This window comes from Mus musculus, chromosome 16, assembly GCF_000001635.26.
Source record: "Mus musculus strain C57BL/6J chromosome 16, GRCm38.p6 C57BL/6J".
In the NCBI taxonomy this organism is placed as follows: Eukaryota; Metazoa; Chordata; class Mammalia; order Rodentia; family Muridae; genus Mus; species Mus musculus.
This window is the reverse complement of record NC_000082.6, coordinates 55,429,344-55,452,895: the sequence shown is the minus strand read 5'-3', so window position 1 is coordinate 55,452,895 and position 23,552 is coordinate 55,429,344. Positions and strand designations below refer to the sequence as shown.

The 23,552-nt window shown below is 39.6% G+C and overlaps 1 long non-coding RNA gene across 3 annotated transcripts in view; it reads left to right on the top strand.

Annotated features, from left to right (window-relative positions):
• Positions 1-23,552, top strand: part of Gm45968 — a 161,620-nt gene that overhangs the window by 129,562 nt on the left and 8,506 nt on the right. For 2 of the 3 annotated variants that reach the window (XR_001782016.2, XR_001782015.1), the window contains exons 4-5: positions 2,451-2,553; positions 4,141-4,306. This is a non-coding gene — a long non-coding RNA (predicted gene, 45968). Of the gene's footprint in view, positions 1-2,450; positions 2,554-4,140; positions 4,307-21,233; positions 21,320-23,552 lie in introns of those variants that run through there. The other variant, XR_001782017.1, reaches the window with a different exon arrangement.

Here is a 23,552-nt window from a genome sequence, read left to right as displayed (position 1 = left end):
GGCATGGATTTATGCAGTCCTCATGCATTTTACTAAGAACAAGTGGCCTTCAGTGTGTGTTAAACAACACAGCACCATGCAACTGAAGGCAGCCCCTTTCAGATTCAAACACAATCTTTGTGTTTTAAGTTTGATTCCTCAGTTTTGCCTTGTCTTGCTGGAAATAGCAAGCACATTTTTGGGCTAGACATGTTTCTTCTATCTTCAGGCAACTGTTTTGACTTCAGGAAAACAAAATTAGATAAATTCCAAGAAAGGGATGAGCAATTCTAACAGGCTCAACGTTCTTTTGTGATGAGATTAAAGCATTAATCATACTATTATCTGGTATTTTGAGCTTTGCTGAAGTTGCTGGAGGTCAGTAGGAATTAATTTCAATTAAAGGACTTTTTTCTCTGGGATCTCTGACTGTTTTGGATTGAAGGAAGATGGAGGCTACTAACACGGTCTTGCTACTCTAATTGCAGCTTCTTTCCAGTTTTGCTAAGAAGCTGTAGAAAAGGTCACTTCAGATTTTAAAGGATTGAGTGCATCATTGTCTGAGTATCACTAATGCAGACAATTACCATTTTAGATTATCATAAGGTCCAAGGGCTGACATTTTGTTTAATCCTTGCTATTTAATTATATTAGTGGCATTTGATAATAACCCCTGGCAGCTCCCTAGTGTGGTTGGGAGTTTTAAGTTACAAAGTTTAACATTTTTTGACATAAAGAGCATGAGAATCAATACACATGTCAGTTTAAAAAAAAAAGGGTTAAAAACCCAAACTAGTTCCTAGTAATTTGGTTAGGAAAGACAAAACGCAGTGGATACTAGCAGTGTTTGCTTGACATACTGCTCAATATGGTGGTTTGTTCACATTTAAAACGTTAGAAGAAGTCCAGCGGATTGAGTTTGGCAGGTAAACTAATTCTGCTAAGTGGTGGACATGGGCAGGTTAATTGCTGTAGTTTCAAGATAACCTCTTTTTTTATATTCTTATTTATTTATTTATTTTTATTTTTTAACTATGCTTCCTTACCTGGTGCATTGATTAAAAAACAAAATTTCAGTGTTCTTCCTGCCTTTAGAGAGCTACCTTTCATCACTAAGGGAATATTGGATAATTATTCTGTTTTTGGTACTTTTCACGAGTTCCTCAAATGTCCTTCCTGGGCAGTGAGATGAAAGCTTGCTGTCCTGTTGCCAGCTGTTCTGCCTGTTTGTGCATACCATTAAAATACTTAGTGGGCTGGCTTATTTATTTGGAAAAAGAAGAAAGATGATTCAGTTGAAAGTTTCTGTTTATTCCACCAAGGGGCTTTGGTTAAAAAAAAAAGGGGGGGCCTTAAGCCTACTGTGGAGGCATCTATTTTATTATGGTGAGGGAGAATCTATTAGCATACACTTCAAATGTTGCTTTATTTTTCTGAATATGAAAGTAATGAGTGCTTGTCATGTAAAATATGAGTTGGAAGGGAAAGAATAATGGATTAAAATGTGATTATATGAAGAAAACCATTAATATTTTACTTATTTAGCTAGTTTTTTTTTGTGCAATCTGTTCATATACAGGTATTGTTCTATGTGTTCAGATATCTTTTTTAGTTCACCCCAGTAAGCTAAGAATGACTCTCCGAGGACTCAGATTTCCAACATACACTTGAGTTCTCTTGAGCAAGTCTTCTGTAGTTTACTTGGCTATACCCAGGCTTTTGAATATTTTAAAAGTTTTCATTTTCCTCTATTGTTTTAGTAGAGCTTTCTCATGGGACTTTTGGAAGAAATTGTGATGGTTTGAGTGAGAAAAGCCTTTACAGGCTCATCTGTCTGAGTACGTGGTCTCCAGGAGGTGGGATTATTGCTGAGCTATTAGGAAGTATAGCTTTGTTGGAGGAGGTCTGTCACTGGGGGTGAGCTCTGAGGTTTCAAAAAGACTCCAATCATACCTAGTTTCTCTCTCTGCATCCTCCTTGTGGGTTAAGACATGAGTTGTCAGCCAATCCTGCTGCCATGCCTTTGTTCTGCTATCATGACCATTAGCCCGTTAAAACTGTAGGTCAATTAGACACTTTCTATTATAAGCCTTGGTCATAGTGTTTTGTTTTGTTTTGTTTTTGTCACAGCAATAGTGAAGTAATTAAGCAGAAGGCATTTTAATATTTTACACTTTTTTACTTTGAAAAAATGCTTTTTAATGTTTTTTATGACTTTTCACTGGATGGCATCTTTAGTCAAATTGACATTACAGAGGGAAATGGAAGTTTTGGCGGATGCAGTAAGGTATAAAAGATGACATGTCATAGGTAACATCAGAAAACACATCATATTTTGAGATCACTAAAAGCCATTGTGTTAGTCTTAATCCTTTTAGAACGTCAAGAGCATAGAGCTTATACTCTGAATATTTGGGGAATTTAGAGGCAATTTCTTCATCTGCTGTGGCTCTCTTCACCTTTTCTTCAAGGATACGAATCACATGTGCCTGCTCGTCACCCAGCTTCTGATAATTTAATGAAGTTGTCATGGGGAGCCTGCTTGTGAGTCAATCTGAGACTTACACCTCAGGGGTAAGGAGCTATGAGACACTGGGGTGAGGGGACAAAGGAGAAATCACAAAAGATAACCTGAACCCCTGGAGTTGTTCAGAAATGAGTATGTGACAGTTTCTCATGTTAGCCACACGTTAGTAGACCCAAGAAAGCTTTGTCCTATATCCTGTCCTACAACATTATTTGACAGTGCAGCAGATCCCTGGAGGGTAGAAAACAATGAGCGTCATCCAGCAGGAAAGGCCGATTTGTTACTGCTGAGGACTTTGTAGGTGTGCAAAATTTTATGAACAGCAAAGCAGAGAGAGAAGAGGTATGATGGGGTGAGAGAAAGCACTGTCAATTTTGGATGCATTAAGATGTCAGTACCTGGGAAACAGACCGATTGAAATGCCTCATAGGCAGTGTGGTACACAGGTTAGGGCTAAGAGAAACCGTGCTAGGCATATGAATACTGGCACAATCACACAGAAATGGGCTTTGGAGGGTGAGGGGTTCTAAAGAAAATAGAGAGGTAAGAGGAGGAGGGCAGTAGGATCATGAATTGACTCAGCCTGGAAGAGGCTGGGAGACTAGCAAAGGTATTAAGGATAAAAAGAGGACCCTAAGTAAAGCAGTTTGAGTAACATCATGAGAGGCGAGGCCAAAGAGAATTAGAAGTGGCTGATATGAAGGTCACAGAAAGTGCATTTTATAATTAACTTGTGTTAGGTAAGTAGTGAGACACAGGTGATTATATGTAGCTAAGCCCCACTGCCATTCAAAAGCGAGGGACGTTAATGCGACACACTGGATAGTAAAGAAGTAAGAAAGCCTGTAAAGGCCATTCTTTGCAGGGTCTCAGCTGTAAAAGAATGGGGAAAATATGAGGGAGAGAGACACTTAAATGATCGAAGGGGTGACTTAAGCATTGTGCTCAACTATGGGAGTGGGGCCAGTGGAGCAGGGGAGTGAAGGACAGGGAAAGAGGAGCCAATACTGAGCCTAGACCTGGGGATGGCAAGCGGGAGGGTGTCAGGATAGGAGTCTCTGGGCATTTTTATTTAGAAATGTCACAAACTTAGGCACACAAGGCAAGAAATAGTATATATATATATATATATATATATATATATATATTCCAAATACACACACACACACACACACACACACACACACACACACACACACAAAAGTGAATGAAACAATTCTTTTGAACTGAGTACAGTGGATTTTGTAAGCGCAACACAGGGCAATCCATCTCCCATGTAATCCGGGCTGTGATGGGCGGCCATTTGGAATGTATGCTAACACGAGCATGGTGTCCCTCTAGAAGGATGTGTACCATGGTTCTCTAGATGGCAGCTCCTGGTCCAAGGCAGCTCCCCACATAATCTATCCAGGAAGATGCTTCTCTGGCTTCTCTGCATCTCTTGTTCTGGATAATAGTCACGAGGATATCTTTTGATCATTTAGCTTTCTACATAGCTATTTATTCAGGCATACTGTGGCAATCAGGCTGATGGATCAGATTGCTACCCTGCTTGACAGCTGTGCTTTTAAAATTAAGCATTAATGAAGTGGCCTTCTGATGATAATTTGGTTCTTCATGTCACTGTTTCACAGGAACAGAGCACTGGAATGCCGACAGACTGATAGCTGCGCTCTTATAAAAGAGTGTACTGTCTTTCTGGTGTGTAATATCTATCTTTGAGAACTTGATTAAAGAGAGCCCACCCTTCAGAGTCAGCACACTAACAAAATGATGTTTGTCACCAGTTCCTGGACTGTGGTGAGTTCCTTAAGTCAGTTTTACTTTATGTACTCTCATTGCAGGCAGTCACCTGAGATTTTTTTATTGGATGGCTCTTTGTTGTATAGATAATTTCCAGTTTAAATGGAATGCTTTGGTAATCTTGTCCTTAATGACACGAAGAGTCATATGCATAACAAACACAGGACAGTCATGGCATGAGGATATGTGGAAGAAGGAGGAGACTGGAACTGAGATGTGCAAAGTATTAGTGAGCCTGGTAAGGCTAGAGGTGAATTATCTCCTTTGTACAAGAGCTAGTCTGACTTTTATGTCCAATATCTTAGCAACATCTTCAGTTCCAGATAACCTGAGACCATTGGTTATCCAAGATTTAACTGTTATTACATACAAAAGATTCACAGAAAGATGAATGTCTGTCTTCGTAGAATTTCTGTAGTCAGAGAGTAAACACAAGTGTTTACATTGATGTTAGGTTTCAGTGTTGCTGAAGAAAGATGTTTGCTGGAAGATATTAAAAAAGATGGATGATGTAGGTGCAAGCAGGGCAGTAGAGGAGGCCAGGTTGGTCATGTCTAAGTGACACTTTTGTATTAGTCACTTTCTTTGTTAATGTCACAAAACACTTGACAGAAGCAGCTTAATGGAGGGAAGGTTTATTTGACTCATGGTTTCAGAAAGATTTCAGTCCATAATAGTAGGGAAGGTATGTACGTAAGAGAAGCCCCATCCATAGCAGCAGGAGCTCAAGGCCATAGTTATTCACATGCTGGTTGACCAGGAAACGGAGAGCAGCCATTACTAAGGGTCAGGTGACAGCCTTCAGATGATCATTTAGTGACTCACTGCTGCCAGATAGCTCTTGCCTCCTAAAGACTGCACAGCATCTCAAATAAAACCACATGCTGGGAAGCCAGGGTTCAAGTGAAGAACCTTCAGGTCATTTAAGATTCAAGTCATGAAAACTTTGCTCTTGTGTCTCCATATATAACGAGATATATGTAGGTTCTTAGAAAGTTGGAATATTGTTCTTGAAGTAATATTCAGCTAAGTATGAAGATGAGAGTATTAAGCAAGAACACAAAGGATCACTCTTAATACATTTTTTATAGAATTATAGATCATGTGGGATCATGATGTGTTTCACTCAGCCTTGTCAAATAGCACTCTTAGACACTGAAGAAAGGAAAAGTAATACTTTTCAACATCATGAAGATGATTTGTTTTGTTGTATGCTTGTGAGAACGGCTAGTGCAGTCACTTAATGGGAAGTTCAACTTGGTTAAGGAGACAAAACAAAACACAGCAGGAACTCTTAGCCATAATACTGAAAATATTTTGACAACATGACTCAAGTATTTAACCCTTCTGAACCACCAATAAAACATATAAATTGAGGAGTTGGATCAAGACTATAGTTTAAAATTTGTACCAATAGTATGTCCCCTGGAAGTGATAAGTGTTTTAAATAATAAAGTCATTGCTCAATATTAAAAATCTTGTGATTGGTGTCTAAAATGGTATGTAGATGTTGTTATGTGCAAATTGTAAGTGCCATTTATGATATTTATAGCTGAAGAACAATTTATAGATATTGTAGGAAAAAATCAGCAATTTAGCAGCCTGCGTGAATGAGTTATGTGTATCATGTGGACTAAACCTACCCCTACTACCAAAACTCATCAATATAATTATCACCAGAACATAAGGATATTTTGTATTACATGGACATTTACCTGTGAATTAGAATGACTTCAAAATGGGAAGTTTCCTGGGCTACCTGTGTGAGCCACATATATATATTAATAAGATGGATGGAGTAGTAGAAATGTACCAGTGTGATACAATTCAGAAAAGAATTATTGGCTTTGAATATCAAAGGAGGCAAAGAGCTGAAGAGTACATGAAGGCCCTATGCCACTGCAAAAGCAAGGAAATGGGTCCTCCCCTACATCCTCTAGATGGAACGGGGTTGTACTGATACAGAAACTTTGTTTTAAATTCAGGGAGACATATTTTAGATTTTCGAGTGTCAGAACTGAGAGCCTAAACAGTTTGTGCTGTTAATTTGCTATATCAACAATGAGAAACTAAAGCTGCAAATCGATGGTAATTTGCAGAAAGACTACCCAACAAGTGTTTCTATTCAGCTCTAGCCAAGATATCTTTAATTAATAAGAATCGGTGCTCCCATACTTTTGATTTTTCAAAGGAATATATAAATAATGGATATCTCTGTGAAAGTTATTGCTTTAATAATTTCATCTGTTTCAAATAATTTAACAAGCTCTTACAGATGTGTAAAGATGCAAATTTTTAGAATACTCTTCATAGTATAGTTTGTGAAAATACCTAATTAGAAACTAAATGCATATCAAATATGAGTATAGGTAACTAAATGTAAATATATGATAAAATAAATGTTAATTAAAAAACCGTGAAGTTATATTACAAACATACTAAGATATAAAAAATGAGATGCATAACATGACACACATTTGCCAGCACAAAGATTTACCAGTATGCTATAGTTTGAATATGCAACAGGTTCATGTGGTAAAGTCATGGTCCTCAGACTGTAGTGCTACCTCTGAAGATGGCAGAAACTTTGGGATGTAGAACTTATTTGGAGACCCAGGAAGGTGAAGGTGGCCGAGAATATAATATCGGCCGAGGAAAGCTTCAGACAGTGAAGTGGAGCTGGCCAAAGGGAACACCATATTGTTATAGGTTTCAGGGCAATATGGGTGGAGTGCTTGAGACTGTTGGAGATCACATCATGACCCCATGAGCTCTAAATGCAGGACAAGGGATGGAAGGATTTTATATTTGCTCTTCTGAATTTCAGTGTTGCTTTCTTCCTGCTCCTTTTTAAAAATCTACTCTCATTCCTCCCTGTTGTATTGGGAATATATACCCTGTGCCGGTGCCCTTTGGAAATATATAACTGACCTGGGTTACACTGGAGCTTCAGCTAAGTGTCAGAGGACACATAAGGAGTTTAGCTTATGAATCACGTTGGAACTGTGGAGATTTTGGTGACAGTTGGGGATCAACAAAATGAATACTCTGTTATGAGATGGTTATGAGCCTTTGTGGACAGGAAAGAGAGTTCTAGTTTGAATATGAAATGCTTTCCACCCACTCACACAGGCTTATAAATTGATTTTTGGTTCTACAGCTTGGCAGCACTATTTTGGGATCTGGCAGAAACTTTAGCGGGAAGAGTCTAGTTGTAAGAAGTAGGTTATGAGGGTTATCCTTTTCAAGGATATTTGCTCCTTATTCTTTCAGTTCTTGCATACATCAAGGTGAGGAACCTCTACATTTCTGCTATCATGATGCTCTCCCAGAGGTTATAAAGCCAGGTCAACACAGACTGAAGTCCTATGAAATCAGGAGTCTAAATAAATCTGTTGTTCTTTAGGTTATTCTCTCAGGTATTTGTCACAGCTGAGCAAACCTAACCAGTATATATTAAAATTATATAAATATATGTTTCTGGAACAATGCTCCAGCCCTTTACTCACACAGACTTTACACATATATGTACATACACATAGCTGATGGATGGAAGGAACAGTGTACCAATCCTCCACTCTACTTTTTCTTCCATCGCTTATATATCCCAGGAAAATCTTCCAAGCAATATAAAATTATAATATGAATATGTTTTAGTTTTCTTCTTGTGTTTTACATATATGTAAAACAATATTCAGAGGGGCAATCAGGACACATTAGTTAAAATAGTATCTTTGGGGGAAGAAAGGAATATGTTTAGGAATGGTAGCTGAATGGAGACAAAAAGTCAGTTGAAAACCAGCTGATTTAAAGCAGGCAAATGAATGGACTGATGGCCGTCAGGCGTTGTTAGCTGAGGTATGCTACCGGACTTTTCTTGATTATATATTCCAGGGCAAATAGGATTGTAAATTGGGTTATACCCATGAGTTTCTCTCTTAGAGTCAAAGATAATCAGCACAGAGAATACTTAATCCTCTTCAAAGGCTTTATGGGTAATTAGAAAAAAATTATCTAAAAGTGAAAAAAAAAGGTTCAGTAACTTATTAGGTATGACCAGTCATTACTGAAACACCCGTTTAAAGACTCACGAAGAATCAGTTATGCTCTCAGTAGACTGTTTAATCATAGAGTAACTCCAGCCTAAGATATGGTACAAAACTTAAGAGCTGTGTTTATTTCTGTTTTATACCTCACCCAGGCCATACTCCAAGAATAGGTCTAATACTGTATGTAGCATGTCACATAAACCTCTCTGAGCTTTAGTTTCCTGTCAGAAAATAAATGGAAAAGTCCTTGTGATCTATTCTGTAGATGGAAGGAAGGTGTCTTTCGTAGGCTTCATGCCCACTTTTGGCTCTTTGGCATGTTTCTCCACTTTCTCTCCTTCCTCTGAATGACCACTGGCATTTTGGAGTCTTGCTATGCCAAAGGCATTGCAATGGGCATAGGTTATTTCTTCCTCTTTCTCTTCAATCTGGTTTATGACTCAAGGATGAAGGGCAGTCGTGTTGCTCCTTAATTATCAGTAAATCATAAACTCATGGCCTGTGAGAGCTGGAAGGGATTTGGATGATGTCTTCCACAACTTGTGCTCACTGCAGGACTCCTAGGAGGCTCACCTGGAAGGCTCACTCCATGAATCTGTTTCCATCATTCCCATTAATTTTTTTCTAAATTGCCTACTGTGGTCATTGTTTCTCTTTCATCTATGTAATTCCTTTATTCACATTTCACCAACTTTTAACAATATTCTCCTTTATAGGCAGTTTCAGTGATTCATTTGTGGGAAAGTTTCCTGGAATAGAAGCATTCATTTATATGTTTCCTAGAAAAAATATTCCTGATAATAAGCCTCAGAATGTCTGCTTAATTCCCACTGATACACATCTGTTCCCAAAAGAGGCCTTTCTTTAGAATCAGTGGGGTTTTAGAAACTCTTGAAAGAAAATATGAAAATCAAGTTGGGGGCAAACTTTCATTTTGGAGCCAAATACCTCTATCAGAGCAATAAAACAATCCATATGTTGGGATATATTAGCTCATATTGGCAATTTAAAGACAAAAGCTTCTAATGACACGAAACATCTACCTTAAAGTTCCTCAGTGATGGTTCTATTTCAACATTGCATTTCTTGAGTAATTTTGGTCTTCAAACGATGCATAGTATAGGGGATGTTAACTATAAATGTAAGCTGTTTCCTGGAGGGAATACATCTTGCAATAACTTCCATTCAACAGAGTTCTTTGCAATCTGAGAAAGAGTAAAATTCCTCGTATTTACTTTTTATTGTGAGAAAATTGCTATTGCATTGCAAGTGTTATAGATGTTTGGGAAAGAAGAATGGGGCATTATTAGAAACATATCTCTGGGGCATAATTTAGCATTACTAGCAGGGAATGGATGAAATGGCTTCATACTGAAAAAGCAATGTCTGAGAAATATTATCAGTAACGTGCTACTAAAACCAAAGCCTGGACTGATTAGAATCAGTGGGAGTTTGGCTACATAAAACCACATTATTAGAGGCGGCAGAGGGAAAGGAAGTGGGAAGTAGCTGCATTCCTAAGGTGAATGGTTCTGGGTGGTAAGGAATGCATCCTGGGAATCTAGTAAAGAGGGCAACACATCAATAAATCCTGTGCAGAGTTATTATGTGGCAGTTTATTTTCCTAAAGAACTCAGTGTGCTTCACAAAGTTTAGTTGTAAGTCAGGGACTTTCAGAATATCCAGTGAGTGGTGAATGCCATAAAGAGAAGAAAAATCACCAGGCTTTTGAGTCCTTTATGGATGTGGAAAGTAGAAGCTTACGTTAGGACTTGAATCCAGGTGTTTTGTTTGTTTTATATGGAAATTCTTTTGTGGCTGAATGTGAGTTTTGAAATGCTTTTTTTTTTTCACTAACTGAGAATTCACTTCATAAACCTTTAAGTTTTCATCCTGTTCTGCATTTGTTATAATGATATAAATTATCTCAAAATACTTGGAGGAAAGATGAATCAATCCAAATGACTTTGGCACGAAAGTATTAATATTATACTTCCTCAGTTCCATGTTTATTAAAACAAGGCCTTGAGATGTAGTCTATCATCATAGCTATGTGGGAACCTGTCATGAGTATGCTCTGTCAGAAATGTACATGAGCACATTTGTGTCTTTACACACCGTCAAGTCATACTTTGTTAAATAACTTATTGAATATATTCACAAGGCTTAGTGGTTGCATTGGCAGCAATTTTCCAGATATTTCCACCTTCCTTCATTTGTCCTGGCTGAGTCACACAGAGGCTCTTTTATTCTAGTCTTAATTACTAATATTAATTCTCAGATCATGTATGACACATCACACAATAAGAACATCTCTATGTATGTAGGTTATAGAATGACTACAAAGGGTTAAACAGGCAAGGAGTGTCAAACGGGTGAAGCTGTACCTGAGAAGTTGACAGACACACAAAGTGGGCGTTGTGGCGTGGGCTGTAGAGGACACTGGAAGAGCTGCACTGGGTGCTAGCTGTTAGCAGGATGTGGATGTGTAATTGAATCAACTTCTGCAAGTGAAAGGTAGGGTATGGGTTTAGACAGATGAGTGGGTGGAAACAAGGATGCCATGTTCATAGGAGTACAGGATGAACAGGGAACGATTGGAGTAGGCTATATCAACAGTGAGGGTTGAGCAGAGAGGGATATCCTCAGATGACTGCGAGTCTAAATATTGGATTTATTCTATTTCAACATGACAAAAGGTTGGGGAATTGACTTGGTCCTTAATTCTTCAACCTGCTTTCTTTTATATCAGCCTTTTATGCTATGCATTTTTGTACACTCTGACACTAAGTTAGGGATAAATATTCCTGATATTAACTATTGATCTTTCTGGTTTAAAGATCTGTTTTTCCGGTGTCATGTCTTTTCTTGTGCAAACTCATCTCTTGTTAATGCTGCATACAATATTTGCCTTGTTTTCATTCTTTGCTTGATTTGCCATTGTTTCTCTCTTTCAAACATGACATGGCATATTTTGTTTTATGACTTAGCTGCCCTCCAGATGCATTGTTAGCCTTTAGAATCCATTTATTTTTGCTCAATATTCTGTTTTTATTTTAAATTTTATAGTTGGAAAGGTCTCGATCTGTGTTTGTTTTTGGTAGGTAGTGTTCTAATTCTGCATGCGTGCTTAGGTTGGCTTCTTGATTGTGGATGATCTGAATTGGATTTTCTTTCTAAAATGTGTGGAAACAAACACACCATTTATACTACTCTCTGAATTGTTCCCTCAATAATATGCCTTCTTGAAAAATATTTACAATACGTCATATAATTCTTGTTTTCTTCACCACCTAGTCATTGCCAGTTTCCCCATTCCATAGCATCTTTCTTGGGTTTCTGACTATAAATCTCTTTGTTTTTATGCAAATAAAGTTTTTAAAAATTTCCAAGAAAGCCTCAGATATTATTTTATTTTTTAAATGATTTCATTTTAATTTTGTGTGCATTGATGTTTTGCCTCAATGTATGTCTTTATGAGAGTGTCAGATGCCCCAGAACTGGAGTTACAGAGAGTTGTGAGCTGCCCAGTGGGGGCTGGGAATTGAACCCAGGTCCTCTGGAAGAGCAGGCAGTACTCTTAACTGCTGAGCCACTTCTCTGGCACCTCAGAAATTATTTTATATTTATTGTGTTCCTCTTTCTGATAAGGTGCCTATTACTTTTCTAATTAGGCATTGGTTGCCTATGAAATTATTTGCTCCAATTGATATCCCATAATGATTTGTAGACATTGTTTCAGATCTGAAAATGGTTTCTGTTCTCTTTTCCTCAGTAATAGTGGTGTCTGCACAATTGCATTCTTCTATATGTCTCTCTCTGATCTATAGTCTTCTAATTCCATGCATTTTTACCTTCTTTCTTTTTTTTCTGACTGTATTTTAAAAATGTCTCTTCATTTTAGACCTTTATAATTTGGCTCTTCATTTCTCTAATGATGTAATTTCATTTGTTCTGCTTGTTATGCTCAATTGCTTCATTTTTTTCTTAGTTTTTTTTTTCCCCCCTCTGTCTTTTGTGAGAGTTTCCTAACCACCACCAGAGTCTGGGTTACTTTTATTTCTCACCCAGTTTCTTCAAACATTTCTTTCTTAAGGCATATTGTAATGCCCTTTGGGTGTTATTTTTAACTAATTATTGTTTTTCCTATTATTTTCTTCCTTAATATAGATGATGCATCAGTTTTTGAGAACTGTTCATGTTTGAGCGTGATATCCTAAGTCTAGAAAATGTATTTGTCCAACAATGGTATAGGGACGTTTTATGTAATATGTATTCATTACTTTTTGGGGGGGGGGCTAAGAGAAAATACTACATGAGGGAGGAAGGGATTATTTTGGCTCACAGTTTGAAGGGATTCAATCCTTCATGGTGGAGAAGGTCTAGTGGTGCGTGGCTCCATGGCAGCAGGTGTGTAAGACTGCCTGTTCCTACCTCTATACACCGAGATGCAGAGAAGGGGAAGTGCTCTCACTCAGCCTTCACTCTTGTTTGTTGGTCTTTTATTTATTCTGAGACTTCTGCATAAAAAAATGGTACATCCCACACTCAGTGCAGGTATTACCCATTTAGTTAATCAGTCCCCATCTGGAAACACCCAAAGGTGTGCCTCATTGATGTCCAAGGTTGTCCATCAAAATAAACTATCACAAATGGAATGCTTGCACTTTCCTACAATTCATTAAGGTAAACCCTACGCTCTAATCAAATGATATTAGAGAGTGTCAGAAAAGTTTTTAGCATTACATAAAATCATGAGAATGGATAGATGGGATTATTGTCCACTTAGGTGTCTCAAAGTGGGTTGCTTCCTGTCTTTTCCATGTAATAGGACAGACACAGTGACAGGTACCAGTTGTCATTAAAAAAATGGGTTCTCATCTGACATAAAATCTTCTAGCACCTTGATTTGAACTTCCTAGATGTTAGGACTGTGGGAAAATGTATGTGAGAAAATATATGCCTATGGGACAGCAACTAAAGCTAAGGTGGCGATGAGGTGGTATAAGAGAAATGAGCCAGTTTTAGATCATAGTCTTATAGATTTTCTCACCAGAATTTCTCACCTATATTCTCTTGGAAATAGTTATTCATTTAATCTACATGTTCCTATATGACTTTGTAGGTTATGGAAAAAGCTTCAATTATATATGCATGCATGCATGTACACGTGTGTATGTGGACAGGTGTGTGCATGGGCAAGTGCATGCGTGTGTGCACACACAGCTATTGGTGGGACTTCATGTACTCCTCTCTCATCTGTGCTGAAATGTTGACCCATTCAACATTGTGGAGGCCTTGTGATACTATCTGTGAGTTCGTAAGTTCAAAGGCCATGTCATGTCGAAAAAAGCAATGCTTTGCAGGATACCTCTTGCCCTCTGGTTCATGTATTCCTTCTGTCCCCACTTTGCTGGTGTGCTTGCTCATAGGACAGTCTTGGAGAAGGTGATACCGATGTCTTCTTGTCTTCAGTCGGGGTTTCTCTTGGTTGTGATAAAGCACTATGACCAAAATTAACTTGGGAGGAAAGGGTTTATTTTATCTTATGGCTTGTAGTTCACCACACCTGCCTGAAGTCAGGCAGGAACTCAACGTGGGAGCTGATGTAGAAGTTAAGAGTGTGTTGCTTACAGGCTTGCTCCCTGTGACTTGCTTAGATTGCTTTCTTAGACCACCTAGGACCACCAGTCCAAGAATGGTGCTATCCACAGTGAATTGGGTCCTCACACATTAGTCATCAATCATGAATGTGTTCTAAGTGCTTGCTCATAAGACAGTCTTGTGGGGACATTTTCTCAACTGATGTTCCCTCTTCCCAAATGACTCTGGCTTGTGTCAAGAGTAGCCAGCACACTTTAGGAACTGTGACTCTATAGTCACTTCTTCTCAGTATTTCCAGCAGTTATATATCTCAACATGAACTACTACATAGAACAAAAAGAAATTTCTCTTATTAAAGGTGAAAGCATCACTGATCTATGCATATAAACATAAATATTTATAAGACAATTTGACATATCCATTTAGTAGAACAATAGTAGTAGGCTTCCCTCTAGGACCTGCGACCTCCTCAGCCATGAGTTTCTGATGAGACTTTTATCAGGAGTGAATCCACTCCTTTGGAGCAGGCTTCGAATCCAAGCAGGAAGTGATGGTTTATCCCATAATGACGCCACTATTGTACCACTCATGTCATTGTCAGGTAGGTCAGTGTCAATATCATGGATGGTCAACTGCTAATCATCAAAGGTTTTTCTTCTACAGAAGCCTGCATAGAACTTTCTGGAACTATGAAAGCTAGCCAGTAGGAAGAAAGCCCTTCCCTTTTTTGCATCAAATGTTTTTATTGATGAAAAAATTATAAAATGTTTTTGATGCAATGACATAAAGAAACAGGTTGGAAGCAGATTGTGAGAAGTTTTTTTTTCACATCAGACAAATTCTATTACTTTTATTAGCATATATTACAAATATTGTATATTATTTGGTAAAATTAAGTTTTTAAAAAAGTGATTATCTAAGGAATAAAGAGGAGTAAGCCTAATTGGCAGGGGAATATCTGGACAGCCACTGAAACTTAGTGCCAGGGTGGCATCTTTGTGAATAATGTACACAAAGGTAACAGAGGTATTCTGAATCTACTGTCAGTGGCATTTCTGTCTAGGACTGTTAGTTTATGGTATTGTGTACATGAGTGAACTATAGGACAGATATGATTGTTTACCATGTAATTCTCCTTATGAGAAATTTAATTAGTTTGACCATATTCCTTCAGTGATTAATGAAGGTTTTCATCCCTTTCCCCCATGTTGGCAGAAATAGTGTTACATTCTGGAATCTTGTTGCTTTTCATGGCTGAGCAGGAGAGTCCCCTAAATGCCAGCTCCATTGGTGTGGGCAGACTCCTCCTCAGTACCATACCACGGGATAGCTCGAAGATTTCTGTGATCTCACCAATCTAAATCACTGTTGCTGTCCCTGGTGGTGGAAGGCTTGCACTTCAGAGATCTTGAACACTTGTCTTTTGTTCTCTTTGCTATTTCTCTTGCCAACTCTCTGCCACCTCTCATTTTGCATGAAGAGCCCCTATGAGCTATTTTCCTTGGTCTGCTTTGCACAATGAACAGTGTTAACTCTCTTTTCAGAGTCACTGTAGAGGAAAGACAAGGTAGAGGTGGTAGGATTAGTGTCTGATTGCTTGAGAATAGGGAGTCAGGAAAGGGGTGGATAAACATGCTTAGGATATTCCCAACATCAGTGCCTGGAGAATTCAGTTCATCAATAGATAAAGTGACAGAGAAGAAAGAATTGAGGTAGAGAATCAGGGTTTAGTTGTTCTTTAGAAGTTAATTCTGGGCTCTAAGTGCCTCATCCCAGTGAAACAGGTTAGCAGACATTTGGAAATAACAAAGGCAACGAGACTGTAGAACACTTTATTTGAAGACATGTGGGGAGGGTAATTTCAGAGGAAAAATGTGGGAGGAGAGTACATTTTAAAGGACCCTTGGAGAAGGAATGAAAGCCAAAAGCATGAAGAGTTCAATGACATCATCTGGGTTTGGTTTGAATGTGTCCCTCATTCGAGGTATGTGTAGTGAGTGTGAACCCCACCATCATATGTTAGAAGTGGGGGAATCTTTAAGAGGTGATTCCAGTGAAGATTAAGTTATTAGGGTTGCTGTCCTTGAAAGAGATTAATGACGTTCTCTTGGGTCCCTTGTTAAAGTTCTTCAGATAGTAAGCTGTGAAAGGATCTATTTGGGCTCCTTACTTTCTCTTGCTTCCTGCCTTGCTGTGTCTACTCTCCCCTTCTTGCATATGCTCCTATCATATGCTTTATGCTGTGTTGTGATATAGTCTCAAAGTTGTTTTTAAAGGCTGAACAGATGGGGCTACTCAGTTTGGGATTGCCAGTCTCTAAAACTGTTAAATAAATAAATCCCTTTGCTTTCTTCAGTATTCAGTATCAGAAATTTTGATATAACAACAGACTATAGGTCAACACTGTCCCAGACAGATTGCTTTCCCCACCAATTTTGGGCATCTTCTAGAGAGTGCCCTCTTCTAGCCATTTCAGTCACTACAAGTTACACTTCCTCTTATGTCTGCTGTCTTTCCCATTATCCATCAGCCTTGGTTGTACTGACAAACCTGTGTGCTAGTGGTCTGACTTACTCAGGTTTGGTTAACCTATTTAAATAAGAATTCTTTGAGCCTAAATAATACATGTTTTAGGATCGTGCAGAGGTCATGGGGTGGGAAGGAAAGGTAATTGAGGTTCCAGGCATAAGTGCACATTGCTCCCTCAATGCTACCTTGGGCTACCCTGCTACCTTGCTACTTGAATTACAGGTTCTCATCCTGGGCTGCATATTCCAATTATATACATGGCAAGATATTATGGAGCAAGAAAGCAGAGGGGAAATCCCAAGTACTCTTTTCCCTTGTGAGTTCGTGGCACTGAGCAGTAATGAAAATGTCTTCTTTGTGAGTGAAAAAAAAAACCAAACTTGTCTGCACCCATATTAGTTTGCACTGGGGAGATTTCCATGATTCTAACATAGCCTTTATTCTGATATATTTCTTCAGTGCACTGGCTAGCTCAGCTTTTCCCATGTGAAAAGCTTTTAATTTAGGAATATTTATACTGGGAACGTCTGGAAACTAGAACTTTGTAGGGTTTCCTCTCCTCCTCTCATTGTAAGTCTCATGGGAATTTCTCCCCTGCAAAGTTATGTGGCTCACCATCTGGCCATATTCATAAGCCATCCTTCTCATAGAACTTTGATAAAATGCACCAGCTTCCTTGGAATTAGATTAGCATCTCGATCTGAGAGCTTTCTGGCTCTTCCTGCTGACAGGAGATGAAAGGCTCATAAATAAAATTGCTGCTTTGTTTGCCTCTGTGTTGTAATGTACCCTGTGGAAAAGGCAGGCAATTAGGTCTAAGCATCTTTTCATTCAATGTTAGAGTTCCCTCTCCCTTAGCTTAACACTAAGCCCCTCTCTTACAGGAGTAGGTGCTCTGGTATGATGGCACTAGAAAAATCACAAACCATCCCCCCTGCTAGCACTTATTTCTAACTACCCTAGAAATCAATAAACAATATGGGTTCTCAAAGAGCATACAAGGGCTAGACCTAGCCCTCCCCCTGCCCCCGTCAACCTGGCACAAATGTAGCAGCTGTGCAGCTTGGTCATCATGTGGGTTCTCAACAGCTGGAACAAGGCTGTTCCAAAAGCTGTTGCCTGTCTGTGGGATATGTTCTTTTAGCTGGGACGCTTGTCTGTCCTCAGTGGGGGAGGAGGATGTGCCCCAGTGGGGGCCTCCATCCTCTCAGAGGAGAAGACAGGGATAGGGAGCAGGATTGTTGGAGGGGGCAATGATTGGGATGCAAAATTAATAAAAAATGTGGGTTCTTCATGGTTATAAACTATCATCATTATAAATCAACTCAGTGTCTTGTTTTTATAACTTTATGTTCTATAATAATTGGTAGTCTATTTGGAATAAAACATCATAACAAAATCTGCTTACATTCACTTAGAATTAGATATTTTAAACCTGTTTCTGTCCAGCACTGATAATCTGTAGGTGATATTTCAGCCTATAATGGAATTCTGGGATACAAGACTGAGACTTGCTTTCTACCTAATTTTTAGGTACAATTGAATAAAGTTATGAGAATCAGTGACCTGGAAGTGGACCATGGTACCAAAAATCAGGGTCTTAGAGATCCGAGCTAAATAGTTTTAGGGATGGAAGGATTGAGCTAGGGAGAAGGAGAGAACAGAGAAAGTTGGGGTTGGGGCAGTGAGAGCAACAGGTAGAGGGGGAACATGGCAAACAGAAGGCTGAAGGACAGTGCAGAGACAGAGAAGGTCAGCAGCTTGGGCAGAGCTCTCAGCACCCCAGACAAAGACCTCTAACGCGGGAAAAGAGGCATGTGGCCCACGGATTGTCAGTCTCGGAGAAACATAAAACTGGAGGATATTTAACAGTGGCTTTAGAAATCAGCATGTGTTCTGGAAGCATTTTTTGAGGTCCCAACCTGAGACAATATAGACTTCAAATACTTTGATATTTGGAAAATAGATGTTTAAAGGTCACATGTGACTTATTCATATTCCTAGGACTGACACCTGTTTCTATGTTTTTAAACTCCCGTTTGTCTTTCTTCGGAAAAATACATGAATGCAAAGTTTAACAGTAAACAAAGTATTTTCTGAAGTATGGAGAGATTTTTAGGGATTTGCTGCTGGATATGGAAACTATCTAAAGCCAAGTTCATTTCAGAGAAGAACAATTGCCCTAGAAGTCGGCAGAAAACTTTTGCCGTCTTTGATCAACAGTTTATACCTGAATTATGCTGTCTAGTTGTAGAAAATGAAGAGTAAGTTTTCTTAAAATACCAGCGATGACTTCAGGAAGCTGCCAGTGTCATTGTGTTTTTATTATAGAAAGGACTCATAATCGTGACAGCAAAAAGAAGAGAAGGCAGACAGGAGCTGTATGGAGGGTTAGCTCTCTCCTGCCAAGAAATTGTGTTCCATTTTTAAAAGCCAGAGACATGAAAATGGATGGAGGGATTTAAAGTCTTTATAGACAATGATGCACTTGACCGTGTGGCATTGATTGGAAAGATGGAAGTGCAGCTTTGTTTCTGAAACATTATTTAAATGTAACGGTTGTGAATTTAATTAACCTAAGTGAGTTTTCTGGTCAGAGGATTTTTCTTTTCATGTGCAAATGCTTGCATAGCATTAGATTTCCATTCATAAGAATCCTTTAAGCTTGTGTTATTTATTTCTCAACTTTTATAGGATGTGGGTGCATGTGTGTGTGGGAGGAGATAGTATAAACCAGGAGAAGCAGAGGCGATTTTATATTTTGTATGTGTTTACAACATAGGTGAAATTATTGGAAGAGATTGGTTCTAGTAAATTATGTTGGTCTGACTTCACAGCATGAATCTCAATATTGGGATCAAATGAACCTGTGGATCTTATTAATTTAATATAGCAACTCTGATATGAAAGTTATAGATGGGAGAGCAGAGGAACTAGTGGGTAATAACAGTGGTGCTCACAGTATATGAAGGCTGGGGAGGGAAACTGGGCAATAAGAGATCCTCTGACTCTGACAAGAATGCATCTCTTTCTTGTTAGAAAGTTGAAGCTGAGATAACTTAACATTGTAGTTCACAATCTTCTTTAAAAGTGGAAGAACTGACCAGAGATGGTTTCCCATTGGGAGGAAGAAGTGTGAGCTTTCGAGAAACATAGCCAGATGGCTCATAAATGCAGAATAGAGGAAAATACACAGACATTCAGATATTCAGGATGTCCTGTATGTTCTGTGTGAAAACTTAAATTTGCTGTTTCTATATTGTTTGGGCCAAATTTGATGTGGTCTCCTCTTGTTACTCTGACTTTTTTTTTTTGAGTTATTTCTTTTTTTTTTATTAGATATTTTCTTCATTTACATTTCAAATGCTATCCTGAAAGTTCCCTACACCCTCCCACCACCCTGTTCCCCAACCCACTCACTCCTGCTTCCTGGCCCTGGCATTCCCCTGTACTGGGGCATATGATCTTCGAAAGACCAAGGGTTTCTCCTCCCATTGATGGCTGGCTAGGCCATCCTCTGCTACATATGCACTAGAGACACAGTGTTTTTTTTTGGGGGGGGGGGTACTGGTTAGTTCATATTGTTGATCCTCCTATAAGGTTGAGGACCCCTTTAGCTTCTTGGGTACTTTCTTTAGCTCCTTCATTAGGGGCCCTGTGTTCCATCCAATAGATGACTGTGAGCATCCACTTCTGTATTTGCTAGACACTGGCATAGTCTCACAAGAGAGAGCTATATCAGGGTCCTGTCAGCAAAATCTTGCTGGCATGTGCAATAGTGTCTGGGTGGTTGTATATGGGATGGATCCCCGGGTGGGGCAGTCTCTGGATGGTCCTTTCTTCCATCTCAGACCCAAACTTTGTCTCTGTAACTCCTTCCATGGGAATTTTGTTCCCCATTCTAAGAAGGAAAATTTGATGTGGTCTCTTGTTGTTATTCTGACTTTTTTAGGTCTTTGAGAATGAATCACTTATTTTAATAGCATTTATTTATTTATTTATTTATACATTTATAATAGATTTTTCTCACATAATATATTCTGATTTCCTTTTCCTCTACTTTTATTTGTTTTTTCCTACCTCCTTCCCATCCAAATCCACTCTGTTTCTCTCATTAAAAAACCAGCCACCCCCATCCCTGCACTCCTTGTAGACAGGATACATTTGGGGCCAAAGGATTTGTGGGTGGGTTGGTGTCCCTATCATTCCACTGGAGCTCTTGCCTGGATATAGAAAGTAGCCTCTTCAGGTTCCATATCCCCGATGCTGTGAGTCACAGCTAAGGTCACCCCCATTGATTCTTGGCTATTTCCTCTATCCCAGGTCTCTGGCATGTCCTCAGGAGGCCCTCACCTCTCTACCCCTACCAGTTGCAGATTTCTATTAATTTTCATGACCATCTGGTCACCTCTCCTCTTCCTTTCCTCACCTGATTCTGAATCTCACATTTTTCTTCCCATCCCATCTTCCACCTTGTTCCCTCTCTCCATCTGCCTCCTATGACTATTTTATTCCTCCTTCTACATGAGATTCAAGCATCCTCTCTTGGGCTTTTCTTCTTGTTTAGCTTCTTTGGGTTGGTGGAGTGTAGTGTGTGTATTCTGAATTTTATGGCTAATATCTACTTAGGAGTGCGTACATGCCATGCATGTCATTTTGGATCTGGGTTACCTCATTTAGGATGATATTCTCAAGATCTATCCACTTGTCTGTAAAATGAATGATGTTTTTGCTTTTAATAGCTGACATTGGAAAAGTTGAGAAAATGATTGAAGAATGCGGTGGGGCTAGGAACTCCACAGGAAGACCAACAGAGTCAAAACTAACCTGGACCCTTGGATCTCTCAGAGACTGAACCACCAACTAAAGAGCATACACAGGCTGGACCTTGTACCCCTGTACATATGTAGCAAATGTGTATCTCCATCTTCATGTGGGTCCCAAACAACTGGAGAGAGGACTATCCCAAAAGCAGTTGTCTGTTTGTGGGATATGTTGTAGCTGGTATGTCTTGTCTGGCCTCAGTGGGAGAGGATGTGCCTAACCTGCAGAGAGAATTGATGTGCCAAGCAGAATACCCAGAGGGGCTTCCACCCTCTCAGAGGAGAAGGGGAGGGGGCTGAAGGGAAGGATTGTGGGAGGGGTTGACCAGGAGGAGGGGTTGTGATCTGGACCTAAAGTGAAAAACAACAAAAACCCCTAGCAAGCTTCGAAGAAATAATAAAACAAAATAAAATAAAAAAGATAAAAAGAAAAAACAAAACAAACAAACAAACAAACAAACAAACAAAAAAACGCCTGTGCCCTTCATGGCAGATTGGTGTTCCTGTTCCTGGACCCTACAGCCTTGCCTGTCTCCCAGGAGATCTGCTCTAACCAGAGACACAGGTGAGACCCCTGCCTCAATATCCACACAAGCTGGGATCCCCCCACAGAACCTAGCACAAAGGAATACATCCCACTCTGCCAGAGCCTCACTGACCTTCCAGTCTGCACCTCTACTTGCACACATGGCAGATTGGGGTGCCTACTTTTCCACCCCACAGCCTTGCCTGTCTCCCAGGAGGTCTGCTTTATCCAAGAACACAGGAGACCCACTTTAACCAGAGATAGCACTGCCTGCCTCCCAGGAGATCTCTAAATTATGACACACAGCTCTACCTGCCTCCAAGGAGGCCTGTTCCAATCTGAGACCCACAGGTCAGTTAACCAGAGACAACCAGATGGTGAAAGGCAATAACAAGAACATAATGGGGTGGATCCCTGGATATGGCAGTCTCTACATGGTCCATCCTTTCATCTCAGCTCCAAACTTTGTCTCTATAACTCCTTCCATGGGTGTTTTGTTCCCAATTCTAAGGAGGCGCATAGTGTCCACACTTCAGTCTTCATTCTCCTTGAGTTTCATGTGTTTAGCAAATTGTACCTTATATCTTGGGAATCCTAGGTTTGGGGCTAATATCCACTTATCAGTGAGTACATATTGTGTGAGTTCCTTTGTGAATGTGTTACCTCACTCAGGATGATGCTCTCCAGGTCCATCCATTTGGGTAGGAATTTCATAAATTCATTCTTTTTAATAGCTGAGTAGTACTCCATTGTGTAGATGTACCACATTTTCTGTATCCATTCCTCTGTTGAGGGGCATCTGGGTTCTTTCCAGCTTCTGGCTATTATAAATAAGGCTGCTATGAACATAGTGGAGCATGTGTCCTTCTTACCAGTTGGGGCATCTTCTGGATAAATGCCCAGGAGAGGTATTGCTGGATCCTCCGGTAGTACTATGTCCAATTTTCTGAGGAACCGCCAGACTGATTTCCAGAGTGGTTGTACAAGCCTGCAATCCCACCAACAATGGAGGAGTGTTCCTCTTTCTCCACATCCACGCCAGCATCTGCTGTCACCTGAATTTTTGATCTTAGCCATTCTGACTGGTGTGAGGTGGAATCTCAGGGTTGTTTTGATTTGCATTTCCCTGATGATTAAGGATGTTGAACATTTTTTCAGGTGCTTCTCTGCCATTCGGTATTCCTCAGGTGAGAATTCTTTGTTCAGTTCTGAGCCCCATTTTTTAATGGGGTTGTTCGATTTTCTGAAGTCCACCTTCTTGAGTTCTTTATATATGTTGGATATTAGCCCCCTATCTGATTTAGGATAGGTAAAAATCCTTTCCCAATCTGTTGGTGGTCTTTTTGTCTTATTGACGGTGTCTTTTGCCTTGCAGAAACTTTGGAGTTTCATTAGGTCCCATTTGTCAATTCTCGATCTTACAGCACATGCCATTGCTGTTCTGTTCAGGAATTTTTCCCCTGTGCCCATATCTTCAAGGCTTAGCATCCAAACGCTGACACCATTGCATACCCTAGCAAGATTTTATTGAAAGGACCCAGATGTAGCTATCTCTTGTGAGACTATGCCGGGGCCTAGCAAACACAGAAGTGGATGCTCACAGTCAGCTAATGGATGGATCACAGGGCTCCCAATGGAGGAGCTAGAGAAAGAACCCAAGGAGCTAAAGGGATCTGCAACCCTATAGGTGGAACAACATTATGAACTAACCA